This window comes from Canis aureus, chromosome 9 (assembly GCF_053574225.1).
Source record: "Canis aureus isolate CA01 chromosome 9, VMU_Caureus_v.1.0, whole genome shotgun sequence".
Taxonomy (NCBI): Eukaryota; Metazoa; Chordata; class Mammalia; order Carnivora; family Canidae; genus Canis; species Canis aureus.
The window spans coordinates 75598428-75613133 of NC_135619.1; positions in this window are offsets into that span (position 1 = coordinate 75598428).

A 14706-nucleotide genomic window follows, 5' to 3' on the forward strand; every position below is an offset into this window, starting at 1 on the left:
CTTCCTGCCTTCAAACACAGTGTGCGTGGACCTGCAGCCACTTTGTGACCAAGAGGCAACAAGTCTACACACAGGATGGCAGGGCAGAAGGATACAAAAGCCACGGATACGAGCCACTGAACCCACGCTGGGGCCACTGTCCTTTGGCTTCTTCATAAATAAGTGGCAGGTGTCCACAGAGTAGTGTGGCACGTGTCCATATGGCTAAGGCCACTTACACTCGAGGCTTATTTCCTGTTGCTGGGCAAACTGTTCCGGAAAGAGTAAGATAAGCTACAGCAAGAGAAGGTCCAGCAGCTGTGCAATAGACGCGCTAGGAGGACAAAATCGGGAAGACGAGACCGAGAAATAGGGAAGAAAGGTTGTTAAAACCAGTTTTCCTTGTAGCATGATTCTGTCCCGAGCTCATTTTACAGCTTGGTGACTACACTTAATGGGCCTGTGCTGAGTACATCAGGTGCCCTCGATGTGACAGCGTGAGGAGCTCAACCACAGTCATCACTTCCTGGGTTACACACATCGGGTCATCATGTTGCTCACCTTACATATAATTTTTTAAAGACTTTATTTATTCATTTGAGAGAGAGAGAGAGAGAGAGCGCACAAGCCGGGGGGAAGGCCGAGGGACAGAGAGAGGCAGACTCTCCGCTGAGCAGGAGCCCGACTCGGGGCTTGATCCCAGGACCCTGAGATCATGACCCGAGCCAAAGGCAGATGCTTAACTGAGCCACCCAGGTGCCCCACGTATGTATTATTTCGTTTTAAAATAAAATACATTTTACCCTTTAAAATGTCTTATTTTTAAAATTACACATTTAAAATAAATTACATATTTAAAAAATAACAAAAAAGACAAAAAATAACAGAAAAAGAAAAAATAAAATAAAATAAATTACACATTTAAAATAAATGTTTTAATTTTTTAGATCAGAACATTTTTCTGATCTGAACAAAGACTTAAGGTCTTGCTCTGCCAACCAAAGGCCTGGTCGCAAACCACAGAACGTCAGGCAGGAAACAGTTAAAAGAAACAAAAGGTCACATACCCCACACGTGCGGGTGACAACTCTCAACTCCAGAGTTGAAAAATACAAGCTGCCGCTGGGAACAGGCAGGTGCTGTGACGTGCCGGACGTCAGGTGGGCGTAGGTGTCTCCCTCACAGACGGTGCCGGCTCTCGGGGGAGACTCTGAAGCTCCGTGGCCAAGCCGGTCACCGTTCAGACGTGAAGGGGACACGTGTTGTCCGATATGCGGAGACAAACGAGCCCCCCGGACCCTCTCCGGGAAAAGGAAGCCATCAGGTGCGCGCAGCAGCAAAGACGAGGTGTAAACTGAAGAAAGGGGGTGGGGGGAGAAATGAAAATCAAGAAATCATGATGAACAAAGAAGCCATATAGCATCTTTTTAAAAAGGGGGGTGGCACCTGGGTGGCTGAGCGGTTGAGCGCCTGCCTTTGGCTCAGCTCGTGACCCCGGGGTCCTGGGATCGAGTCCCACGTCAGGGTCCCTGCAGGGAGCCTGCTTCTCCCTCTGCCTGTGTCTCTGCCTCTCTCTGTGTGTCTCTCATGAACAAATAAATAAAATCTTTTAAAAAAAATATGTAGGGCTGACCACGAGTAAAATACACTGGGGATGCCGAACTCCCCGCCAGGTGGGGTCTGTCCCGACTCTACCCCTCACCCGCCCTGTGACCCTGGGAACTCACTTCATTTCTCCAAGCTGGGAATAGGAACCTGTGGCTGCAGGATGGTCGCCAGGAGGGGACGCATCGCGGGGCGCTCGCCGCAGTGTTGGGGGGCCCACGGCGAGGCCCGCGGAGCCACGGGCTGGGATCGGATACCCGCCTACGCGGCCGGTGCCATCAGCGTCCATGCGGGGAGCTCCCGGGGAAAAGACAAAAGCTCTCGGGGCACCTGGGTGGCTCAGTCAGTCTAAGCGCCTGCCTCTGGCTCGGGGCGCGATCCCGGGGTCCTGGGATCAAACCCCGCATCGGGCGCTCTGCTTCTCCCTCTCCCTCTGCCCCACCCCCTGCTGCTGCGCTCGCTCTCTCCCTCTCTCTCTAATAAATACATAAAATCTTTAAAACAAACAAAAGCTCTTAACATGGATCATTTTTTAAGTCCTGCTGTGTTGTTGACGAGAGACACACCAAACACAAAATGACACAGCTTGAAAACATTCCGAGGAACGAGATGTACCAGGTGAAGGGGGTTTTTGTTGTTGTTTTTTTTTTTTTTAAAAGGAAGGCAGAACCAGCGGCGGTATCATTATCAGACAAGGTAGGATTTCAGGGCAAAAGTACTCGATGAACTAAGGAGAGCATATTTGGATGAAGATCGCCCTCCACCTGCTGCCGAGTCCGGAGGGTGTCGGCCTCTCGGGAGGCAGAAGCCCCCGGGACCCTTGTGACTGAGCAGCCGTGCCCTGCACTTGCACACACGTCGTCGCGAGGTCCTTCTCAAGAGGGATGGGGTCCGGGTGCCGCGCACCAGGCTGGGCGTCTCAAAAAATAAATAAATAAATAAATAAATAAAAATAAATAAATAAATAAAATAAATAAAAAAGAACAGGAAGACGAGCTGAGGGGGACCAGCGGGTCAGAATGCAAGTGGCACGTGTAGGTAGAGTAGAAGTAGTTCTCCGGAGGGTTCTCCAATACGGGGTGTGTGTGTGCAGTGACTTACCCGCAGTTACAGAGGATGACAGGTCCCGAGGCCGGCAGTCGGCAAGCTGGACACCAGGAGAGCCAAGAGCGAGTTCCCAGGTCGGAAGGCCTGACGACCGGGGGAGCTGACGGTGAAGTCCCGGTGTGAGTCCAAGTGCAAAAGCAGGAGAAGACGGAGGTCCCAGATGGAAGACAGGCAGGCAGAGGGAGAGTTCAGGTCCTTCGACTGATTGGGTGAGGCCCACCCACGTGGGGAGGCCCGGGCTTCCCTGCGTCTGCCAGTTCCGATGTTAATCTCATCCAGAAGCACCTGCATAGACATGCCCAGAATCCCACTGACCCCGGAGCCCGGTCACACACGAGCTAACCGTCACAGGTAACTGGCCCGCCGTCCACCCCAGAACACACCTGGGGATCAGCCTCACAGCTTCTGAGCTCCTGGCATCTCATCCCCGAGCCTGTGACCCCTGAGTGACGCGGAGGCAAAGCTGCACGTCACGGCTGCGGCCCACGGATTCCCCCATCGCGACGTCAGAGCCACCCCAGCAGATACCACGTGCTCTGGAGGCCCCCAAGGCCCAGCCCACGGCGGCCTGTGCCGTCTCGGGGGGGACACGTGCCACCTGGCTCGGCCACAGCGAGCACCCTGGTCATCACATCAAGAGTCCCAGCCCAAGAAGGAGTCCCAGCTGATGACCTGTGAGCCGTGAGCCTACCTCTCTGCCCGCCCCGCGGCTCCCGGGAGGGGCCAGGGGACCCCCACGTCGGCTCAGCCATCCCTCTGTGCCCCGTTGCTTCCTGGTCTTCGTGTTTCCGTCCACTGGTCCGGGTCTGGGATGGTCGATTTCGTCCCCCGGGACCCCTCTGGAGCAGAGCCCCGCAGGCTCGCAGGAAGTCAGATTTGGAAATGAGGTTCCAGGGTTGGCAGAGAGCATCGCAAGCCCCCAGCGGAGCCAGACGGACACGTCCACGGAGCCCACATCACAGTTATTAACCTTTTGCTCCCGAGCATATGGAGAAAAGCTGCCAGAAAGCCAAGGAGAATCTGCCCGGATGGCGTCTCGGCGGGAGGCCGACGTACCTTGCGCAGCAGGTGCCAGAGAAAATGAGTGAAGGAAAGGGGAGAGTCACAGAAGGCGAGTTAGTAGGTGTGCAAGACTTGGCATTCAACAAAGACTGCGTTCCTTTCAATGCCAACCAAAGAAGCGCAGGTGAGGGAACCCCCAGGAAATCTCCGTGGGTTCCCCAAAGGGGAGGTGGCACCGGCGGTGGTCCCTGACCGGCGCAGCAAAGCCCGAGGCCAACAGCACAGATGTGGGTGTGAAGGTGCTAACCTCCCGGCCTCCTGGACCGGCAGCGTGCACCCGGGGGTCCTGGACGTGCACCTGGGGGTTCTACACGTGCACCTGGGGGTCCTGCGCGTGCACCCGGGGGACCTGTGCGTGCAACTGGAGGTTCTACACGTGCACCCGGGGGTCCTGTGTGTGCACCCAGGGGTTCTGCGTATGCACCTAGAGATCCTGAGTGTGCACCTGGGGGTCCCGTGCATGTACCCTGGGATCCTGCATGTGCACCTGGGGGTCCTGTGCATGCACCCGGGGGTCCTGGGTGTGTGCACCTGGGGGTTCTGGGTGTGCACCTGGGGATCCTGTGTGTGCACCTGGGGGACCTGCATATGCACCTGGAGGTCCTGAGCACGCACCTGGGGGTCCTACACGTGCAGCTGGGGGTCCTGCACATGCACCCAGGGATTCTGCACATGCACCCGGGGGTCCTGAGTGTGCACCTGGGGGTCCAACACGTGCACCTGGTGGTCTTGCACGTGCACCCAGGGGTCCTGTGCATGCACCCGGGAGTCCTGAGCATGCACCAAGTGGTCTGCACATGTACCCGGGGGTCCTGCGCGTGTACCTGGGGGTCCTGCACGTGCATTGGGCAGTGCTGCTGCTGCTGCGGGGGTGGGGGGAACCACGCACCTGTGACCTGAGGTTAAAGTCCCTGAAGCATCCGCAGACGTCGCCCTGGACAGCTCGGCCGCCATGACTCGTGCCCACGCGAATCCGAGGTCTTCGAGTTGCAGGGGCAAGGAACTGTGGGATCCCAGAGCCTGATGAGCTTGGTGTCGAGGACTCTGGTGCCACAGACCGCGGTGCGGCCGCAAGCGCTTCCGGCAGAGGTAAAGTGTGAGGCTACGCTCTCCCTCACGAGGCTGGACGAGGAAGGAACACGAGATCCACAGCCAGGCCCCGGACCCCCGCCTTGTGCGACATTTGAGTGACACTTGTTGCCGTGCCGTCTGGGTTTTCACAGGGAGCACATGACTTCGAAACCATGCTCCACGTGCTGGGGGTCACGCCAGGTCTCCACGGCCCGAGTGTCCAGCCACGTCACCGTCCACCCTCACGGGGGTCCCGGGGCCCAGGCAGCAGGTCCTCGAGGTCGGGGGCGAGGGGGGACAGCCGGCCTGTGCCTGCAGCGCGGGGCTCCTTCCCCAGGACCCTTCAAACACTGCCCCACACAGCAGGCGGGCACCCCACGCCCTCCCCGCCGGGTGGGCCGCCCGCGGTGCCCGGATCTCTCCCCACCAGCTGTCCACCCCTCAGCTGCCTCACGGTGGAACACATTTCCAAACAAGCTGCAGACACCTGCCCACCCTCTGGGAGTTCCTCAGCAGACAGATGCTTCACTAACTAGACTTGGGGATTTGTTTACGGTTCCTTTTTCTCTTGAGGAAAGATGTGTGCTACGTGCGCATTGCTCAGCCGCGGAAGGGACCAGGGCACCCTCCCTCGAAAGCACGACGCTCAGGGGCAGAAGCCAGTCACAAAGGGCCACCTGCTATGAGATCCTGTTCATATGAAATGTCCAGACCCGGGAAATCCGCACAGACAGCAGCTCGGGGGTGCGGGGGCTCGGGCACGCGGGCAGGGAGGGGGTGATCGTCATCCTAGGGTACCTACCGTGGATTCTTTTTTTTTTAAGATTTTATTTATTTATTCACAAGAGACACTGAGTGAGAGAGAGAGAGAGAGAGAGAGAGGCAGAGACACAGGCAGAGGGAGAAGCAGGCTCCATGCAGGGGCCCGACGCGGGACTTGATCCCAGGACCCCAGGACCACACCGAAGGCAGATGCTCACCCGCTGAGCCCCCCAGGCGTCCCTGTCCCCCTACCGAGGATTCTAACCAAAGCAGTCACCGTGTGAGCCACCCCAGCCAAGACACAGAGCAGCACTGTCACTCCAGAACATTCCATCCGCACCCGCAGGTGCAAATGCTGATGGACCTCTGGCCAGCTGTCCTAGAACCCGGCGCAGCGCGGTCACGCAGCAGCGACTCCACCGCATCTTCCGTCAGCATGTTTGGGTTTCACCCACGTCGCCTTGGACCTCCTCCATATATCCACACGACCCAGCTCTCCCGATGCCCACCGTCATCAACGCAAGAAAGACAACGTCACCTGTACTAGCAGCGCGCTCTGCCCGCGGACTGTCGCCTAACGTGATGCGTGGCGCCCGGAAGGCCCGCCGGTCACCGTCACCAACCCCACAGCTAAAGTACCTGTGTGACCCGCAGCGTCGCTTTTCCTCCTGCACTTTGGAAGGCCCTTTGTTCTCTCCGGATTTATTTTTACAGCTGTTAGCTCACAAAACCACTGAGAAATGATTTATGTTATACTTTTTGATAAGCTTTTCGGCAGCAAACGGATACTGGGATTGGAAATGCATCGCTGGAGGAAATGGGGGGGTCCCACGTAATCCCTGTTTCCACTCCAAATATTGCTGATTGAGGGATCCCTGGGTGGCGCAGCGGTTTGGCGCCTGCCTTTGGCCCAGGGCGCGATCCTGGAGACCCGGGATCGAATCCCACATCGGGCTCCCAGTGCATGGAGCCTGCTTCTCCCTCTGCCTGTGTCTCTGCCTCTCTCTCTCTCTCTGTGACTATCATAAATAAATAAAAAATTTAAAAAAAAAAAAAAAAAAAAAAAAAAACAAATATTGCTGATTGTGAAAAAGATAGTGTCCTTGGGGCCCCTGGGTGGCTCAGCGGTGGAGCACCTGCCTTGGGCTCAGGGCGTGACCCCAGGGTCCTGGGATCGAGTCCTGCGTTGGGCTCTCCGCAGGAACCTGCTTCCCCTCTGTCTCTGTCTCTGCGTCTCTCTGCATGTCTCTCATGAATAAATAAATAGAATCGAAAGAAAGAAGAAAGAAAGAAAGAAAGAAAGAAAGAAAGAAAGAAAGAAAGAAAGAAAGAAAGAAAGAAAGAAAGAAAGAAAGAAAGAAAGGAGGGAGGGGGTGAGGGAGGGAGGGAGGGAGGGAGTGTCCAGAGCCCAACTTCCCCTACTTGGGGTTTCAAAGATGTCAGCTCTGAGCCCCTCTGTCCACCTCAGCACCCTGGGGGACAAGAGGCGCTTTGATCCCGCTGGCACAGCAGCCGGTTTGCATCCTCAGAGGCCGGAGCAGCCAGGTGCCTGCAGGCCAGCGGCCCAGGGGTGGCGTCACCCGCCTGCACAAAGGCAGGGGAGGGCGGGGGAGAAGCGGCCCCTCCATCGTGGGCGCCCCTGCAAGTCAGGGCGCTGGACCTCACTCCCCCAACCTGCGTGCCCCCCCACCGCTGGGCCCTCTGACCCGCCCCCGCCCCCGCCCCATGCGGGACCACCAGTCAGCCAAGACAACGGAGGGTGGTGCCGCCTGTCGACACCAGAGGGCGCGCCTCGCTCCCAAACGGACAGGGGTGGGGCGGGGGCTCCCAGGCCTGCCGAGGTGGCCGGTGGCAGAGGGGGCGGTGGAGGGTCCTAGCTCAGCGCCCCCCCCCCCCCGCCAGCTCCCCATCCGCGCCTTGAGGGGCTTGGCTGGAGGCACTGACCGCCCCCCTTCGCTGGCCCCCACCCTCGGCAGATGGACTGGGGACGTGACGATGTCATGGGGCTCTGGCACCAGTGAAGGCTCCTCGCAGCTGGGGGACCCCCAGCACCTGCGCCCGAGCTCCAGGGAAGGTGGTGCCGGGCACCCTCGGGGATGCCTGGGCTGCCGGCGTGGTGGAGGGAGGACCCGGGCCCAGCGGTCACCCAGCGCCGGTCCTGATTGGCCAGCCGAGAGCTGCGTGACCTGCCCGTGGTCACGGCCTGCGAGGGTGTGCTTGGCACAGCCCGAGTCCCCTTGGGCGCCCCGTCCCTCCCACGTCAGGCTGGTAGACGGAGCCTCAGCCTCAAAGCCCAGAACGAGGAGGGCACACGGGGGGTCCAAGGCTGGGTGGGTGCGGCCATGGCCTTCGGCTGGTGTGGGTGCTCAGGTCAGGGCAGGGGACACCTGAGGGCCATCCTTTCCTCCACGTGGCAGGTCTGGCCTCCACGGCACTCACCTCCTGGCTCCCAAGGCCCGGGCCCTCCTGGAGCCACCTCGCCTCCCTGGGCCTCAGGTCTCCCCCTGCAAAGCAGGGGTGTGGCTGGCTCCTGCCTGGTGCGTTCTGAGTGTCCTCGTGGTGCCAGCACACAGTAGGGCCGCAGGACAGGACATTTCCCGCCCTGCCCTCCCCTCCACTAGCCGGGGACACCATCCGGCAGGCAGCAGCAATGCTGGCCGCCCGTGGCAGCAACGACAGGCTGTTGGTCCCCTGAGCAGGCCGGACCCCACAGGGCAGGCCCCGCGTGCAGCCCCCATGGAGCCAAGGCCCCCCTCAGCGGTCTTCAGGGGTTGACCTTGAGGACCCCCTCTGCCCCGAGCTTGTGCTGTGCAAAGGCAGCCCGGCGTCCTTCCTTCCTGGTCGGGGTGGGGAACCGGCACAGAAGGGTCTCCGGCAGGACTGCGGGGCCCTTAGCAGAGGCCCCCCGGGCGGGAGGCGCCTGCTCACCACGGAGCTCACCTGGCCGAGACAGGAAGCCTCTAAGGGGCCGCAGGGCCAGGAATGAGCTCCCCGTCCTGCGCGGGTGAGCAGGGACGCGCTCAGAGGGGCTGCGGAGGGCCCGGTCCTGGAAGGGGCCTACCCGAACCTCCAAAGGCCCCTTGGGCCAGGGAGGCGGCTTCCCTGTCCCCAGAGGCCTCTCCCGGCGGTCCCGGGACCTCGAGCTTGGGAGCACCCCTCGGCGCGCGCACCTGCACGGCCTCCGCAGACACCACCTCCCACCACCTCTGGGAGAGCAGCAGCCCGGCCGGGATGGTGACTCGGTCAGCGACCTAAGTCGCCGCGGGCAGCCCCAGCCCCGTCTGCCTTCTGGGAGGAGCCTGTCATGTTGCGAGAAGGAGTCCTTTCAGCCCCAGAGCCTGCGGGCCCCTGGCCCTGTGTGCGGTGTCCTCCGCCCGCACGTGTCGCGGTCCCATCCCCCTGCGCGCCTGTTTTCCACACTTTTCCTTATGTATTTTAAGGCCTAAGAGTCCCAGGATTTAATAATTTTACAAAACTATGTCTCAGGATTAGTCATCCGGGGTCAGTTTCCCCGAGTGCGTGACGCATCCTTTCAATATATTAGCTTCCGAGGTGTTGGCTCCGGGGAAGCTGTCTTGGATCTTGGCTCCGTGTCTGCTCTGTGCCAGCGCTTTGGGCTTTTCCCCAGGAAGTCCTATTCCATGGCTCTTGGCTCCTTTTCTTTCTTGTTTAAACACCTTGGTGCAGACACAGTTTGCATATTACAAAATTCACCCGTTTCAACTGCACAGTGCGGTGGTTTCTAGCGTCTCTGCAAAGTTGTGCAACCGAATCGTAGCCTCCATCCACTCTCAGGACATTTCATCCCCCCTGAACCGAAAGAAACCTCACACCCCTTAGCTGTCCCAGGTCCTGGCCACCCAAATGCTCCATCTGAGTCTACAGACTCCCCTACTCTGGACATTTCCCATAAATGGGCCGTACAGTTCGCGGCCCTGCTCGACTGGCTTCTCACAGCTAGCGTAGTGGGCTTTTTTTTTTTTTTTGACTCTTTCTTTTAAAAGATTTTATTTATCGATTTGAGAGAGACCCAGAGAGAGCGCGAGTTCACAAGGGGGGAAGGAGCAGAGGGAGAGGAAGAAGGGATCTCAAGCAGACTCCCCACCGGGCGCAGAGTCCCACGCGGGCTCGATCCCTCGACCCTGAGGTCATGACCTGAGCTGAAAGCAAGAGCCAGAGGCTGGGCGACTCCGCCACGCAGGCGCCCCGCTAGCGCTGTTTCTAACTTCCGCTCCTGTCCCCGTGTCACGCTTCAGTCCTGGTTATAGTTGAACATCATTATACGGGCACCCCGCGTTTTGTTATCGCGTGACGCGTATCTGGGCTGCTTCTCCTTTCGGCTGTTGTAAATAATGCTATCAACGGTCACGGACAAGTTCTTGTGCGGACAGAGCCTTCAATTCTCTCTGTTCTCTTGGGTGTGGGCCAAAGGGCGCAAGTGCCGGCCATTCGGGAGCTCCATGTTTCACAGTTTGAGGAACTGCCACACTGTTTACCCAGGAGGCCACACTCTGTCCCTTGTCCCCAGCAAGTCCCGTGGGTCCAGTCCCCTCCGTCCCCATCACGGTGCCCGAGGGTCCAGCCTCACCTCCTCACCAGCTCGGCTGCTCACCCCTCTCAGTGTGACCATCCTCGTGGGCATGAAGTGACCCCTCCCTGCAGTTCCCACTGGCCCTTCCCAAGTGCTGATCGTGTGTTTCTGTGCTAGTGACCCCTGTACCTTCTCTCCGAGAAACATCCACCAGGTCTTTACGCCTTCTCCGTATTTGGCACGTTCTCTCGAAATCTTTTCACGTGTCCGTACTTCCTTTTCTCTTTCTCAAAATATTTACCTCTGTGTTTATGTGTATCGCCTCTGGTTTCATCTGCATTTCCAAAATAATTTTCAGTTTTTCTCTAATTCTGATATGGGTCATATCTTACTGTCTCTAAGCTTGTTTTGAAGCGATAGCCAACCTCCAAGAGGGCCTGGGTGTCCTTGGCGCCAGCACCCCTGCCCCTGTGTGCTCCCACCCATGTCACATCATGCTCATGGGGCTCGCAGAGGCAGCGGGGGACCTCGCAATGTTGATTTCTGGGCTGAGGTCATAAATGGGATTCCAGCCTCCACCTTGATTTCCTGGAGCACTTGCACTGGGGGAGTCAGCCACCACGTGGTGAGGATGCTCAAGCATCGGGCACACATGGGGAGGCGAACGGGAGGGGCGCACGGGAAGGCATGCACGGGGGAGGGGTGCACAGGGGGGCACACGGGGTGGTGCACGAGGAAGGCAAGCACAGGGGAGGCAGGCACGGGAAGGTGCGCACAAGGAGCACACATGGGGAGGCACACACGGGGAGGGGTGCACGGGGGAGGCAGGCCTGGGGGGGCAGGCATGGGGAGGGGCGCATGGGGAGGGGTGCGCAGGGAGGCGCGCACAGGGGACACGGCTTGCTCACCATGTGAATCTGTCTCTGTGGAAGCCAACCCAGAGCCCCAGTCGCACCTTCAGATGACAGTAACCCAAGCAACACCTGAGCCCAAGTGAAAGCCAAGCCCAAGCTCGCAGAGTGTGTCAGAAAGCAACTGGTGGTTGTGTTTTGCACCACTAAGTGCTGGGGTGCTCTGTTGTGCAGCCTCCAGTACCTGACACGGGGAGGGGTTCGTGGGCCTCTGCCTGGGCGCCCCCGTGCCCGCAGGGACGCTACACTCCGCTCTCTTCCTTCCAGCGTCTCTGTACAGCATCCGACTGTAACTCATCTCTCCTGCTCCCTCTAGGGTGAAGTCCAGCTCCTGTGCCGACTTGCACAGCTCTTTCCGCCTGTTCCTTGCGGCACCTGCCCCTCTGCCCACCCCCTGCTGTCCAGAGGGTTTTCCTGGACTCTGTTGACCCCACACTTCCCAGGTGGGTTCTATCCCCGCTGAGAGCTCTGGGGGCCTGACTGCAACCCTGGTGCTCCCCCTAGTGAGTGTGGCGCCCTCCCGGCTCCCCGCACAGCCAGGGCTCAGGGCACTGGCACCTTCCCCTGCCCTCAGGGGCTCCTGTGTCCAGGGCCACCTCCACTTTGTCCTCTGCGTCTTTCAGCTTCTCTTCTGCATCTCCAGCCTCATCTCGCTGTGGTTTCCTCCTGCCCCTCCGGTGCTCCCTCTGCCCTCACAACTTGCCCCCGGTCCAGCTGTCCCCGTCCTGCTATTTCTCATCTATGGTCATGCTTATCAAACCTAATGTTTCCACTAGGTCCCTTTTTCTTATTATTTCTTTCTTGTTCTTTTTTTTTTTTTAAGATTTTTATTTATTTATTTGAGAGAAAGTACGAGAGAGCAAAAGCAGGGAGTAGGAACAAAGGAACAGCAGACTTCCCGCTAAACAGGCAGCTGGACTCTGGGCTCCTTCCCAGGACCCCAGGATCCTGACCTGAGCCGAAGTCAGACACCTAACCCACTGAGCCACCCAGGTGCCCCTCTTCTTTCTTATCAATAATGTACTCCTGCACCTACTTAAATAGATCTAACCCATTTGCTGTATTTGATTTTATGTCTTCTTGCTTGTTTACATGCTCGGGCCGTCCGCTCCCGGGATGGTGCTTCACATGCTGCGCTTAGAAGTAGCTGTCCTCCTTCCCCAGGCTCTGGTCCAGCGCCTCCGGCTACTCTGGCCTGAGGAAGTGTCTTCTGGTCCTGGCTCTGGTCCTGGCTTTGGCTCTGGTTCCGGTTCTGGTTCCAGTTCTGAATCTGGTCCTGGCCCTGGTCCTGGTCCTGGTCCTGGCTCTGGTCCTGGCTCTAGCCCTGGCTCTGGCCCTGGTTCCGGCTCTAGTTCCAGTTCTGGATCTGGTCCTGGCCCTGGTCCTGGTCCTGGTCCTGGCTCTGGTCCTGGCTCTGGCTCTGGCTCTGGATCTAGTCCTGGCCCTGGTCCTGGTCCTGGTCCTGGCTCTGGTCCTGGCTCTGGCTCTGGCTCTGGTCCTGGCCCTGGTCCTGGTCCTGGTCCTGGCTCTGGTCCTGGCTCTGGCTCTGGCTCTGGCTCTGGATCTGGTCCTGGCCCTGGTTCTGGCTCTGGTCCTGGCTCTGGCTCTGGTTCCGGCTCTGGTTCCAATTCTGGATCTGGTTCTAGCTCTGGTTCTGGCTCTGGCTCTGGTCCTAGCCCTGGTCCTGGCTCTGGCTCTGGTTCTGGCTCTGGTTCCAGTTCTGAATCTAGACCTGGCCCTGGTCCTGGCCCTGGTCCTGGCTTTGGTTCTGGCTCTGGCCCTGGTCCTGGCCCTGGTTCTGGCTCTGGCTCCTGTGAGCTGCCCAGCCTGGTGGTATTTCCTCAGAGTCCGAGGAGGACAGGTCACCCCACCTGGTGATGACAGGTGCTCTCACCTGAGTTCTGGCACAGGGTTCCTAAAAACCCCGGGGATTTTCTAAGTGCTGAGAGCCTTTAGGGTGTCTTTTGTATGATAATGAGGTGATGTTGGAAAGCCCCTAGGTTGGGACTGCTTGCTCAGGAGTCCCACCCCTGACCTCTGGGGAGGGGCAATGGGTGGGGATGGGGGGGTTGTATCAATCACCAATGGCCGATGATTTAGTCCATCACAGCTGTGCAAAGCCTCCATAAGAAGCTGAAAAGGATGAGGTTGGGGTCGGAGAGCTCCTGGTGGTTGAAGTCTTGGAGGTTCCGGGAGAGCCCTGAGCTCAGGGGCCTGATGAAGGCCCGCCCCTTCCCTTCCCTCGCCCTCCGCACCTCTTCACTTGGCTGCTCCTGAGTCATACCATAAATAAACCGGTGATCTAGTAAGTAAAATGTTTCTCCAGCTTCTGTGAGCAAATTAATGGAACCCACAGAGGGGGTCCCTGAAATCTCTGACCTACAGCCAGTTGGTCAGAAGCACAGGTGACAACTGGCCATTGGCATCTTGAGGGTGGGAGGGGCAGTCTTGTGGGACTGAGCCTTAACCTGCAGGGTCTCTCTTTTTTTTTTTTTTTTCATTCGATTTGCCAACATACAGCATAACACCCGGTGCTCATCCCACAAGTGCCCCCCTCAGGGCCCGTCACCCAGTCACCCTCACCCCCCGCCCACCTCCCCTTCCACTACCCCTAGTTCATTTCCCAGAGTTAGGAGTCTTTATGTTCTGTCTCCCTCTGATATTTCCCACTCATTTTTTCTCCTTTCCCCTTTATTCCCTTTCACTACTTTTTATATTCCCCAAATGAATGAGACCATATAATGTTTGTCCTTCTCTGATGGACTTACTTCACTCAGCATAATACCCTCCAGTTCCATCCACGTCGAAGCAAATGGTGGGTATTGGTCGTTTCTAATGGCTGAGGAATATTCTATTGCATACATAGACCACATCTTCTTTATCCACTCATCTTCCGATGGACACCGAGGCTCCTTCCACAGTTTGGCTATCGTGGCCATTGCTGCTAGAAACATCGGGGTGCAGGTGTCCCGGCGTTTCACTGCATCTGTATCTTTGGGGTAAATCCCCAGCAGTGCAATTGCTGGGTCGCAGGGCAGATCTATTTTTAACTCTTTGAGGAACCTCCACACAGTTTTCCAGAGTGGCTGCACCAGGTCACATTCCCACCAACAGTGCAAGAGGGTTCCCTTTTCTCCGCAACAACAACATTTGTTGTTTCCTGCCTTGTTCATTTTCCCCATTCTCACTGGTGTGAGGTGGGATCTCATTGTGTTTTGATTTGTATTTCCCTGATGGCAAGTGATGCGGAGCATTTTCTCATGTGCATGTTGGCCATGTCTATGTCTTCCTCCGTGAGAGTTCTCTTCATGTGTTTTGCCCATTTCATGATTGGATTGTTTGTCTCTTTGGTGTTGATTTTAAGATGTTCTTTATAGATCTTGGAAACTAGCCCTTTATCTGATTCGTCATCTCCAAATAGCTTCTCCCATCTGTAGGTTGTCTTTTAGGTTTGTTGACTGTGTCCTTTGCTGTGCAGAAGCTTTTTATCTTGATGAAGTCACAATAGTTCATTTTTGCTTTTGTTTCTCTTGCCTTCATGGATCTTGCAAGAAGTTGCTGTGGCCAAGTTCAAAAAGGGTGTTGCCTGTGTGTGTGTCTCACATTTAGATCTTTCATCCGTTTTGAGTTTATCTTTGTGTCTGGTGTGAGAGAATGGTCTAGTTTCATTCTTCTGCA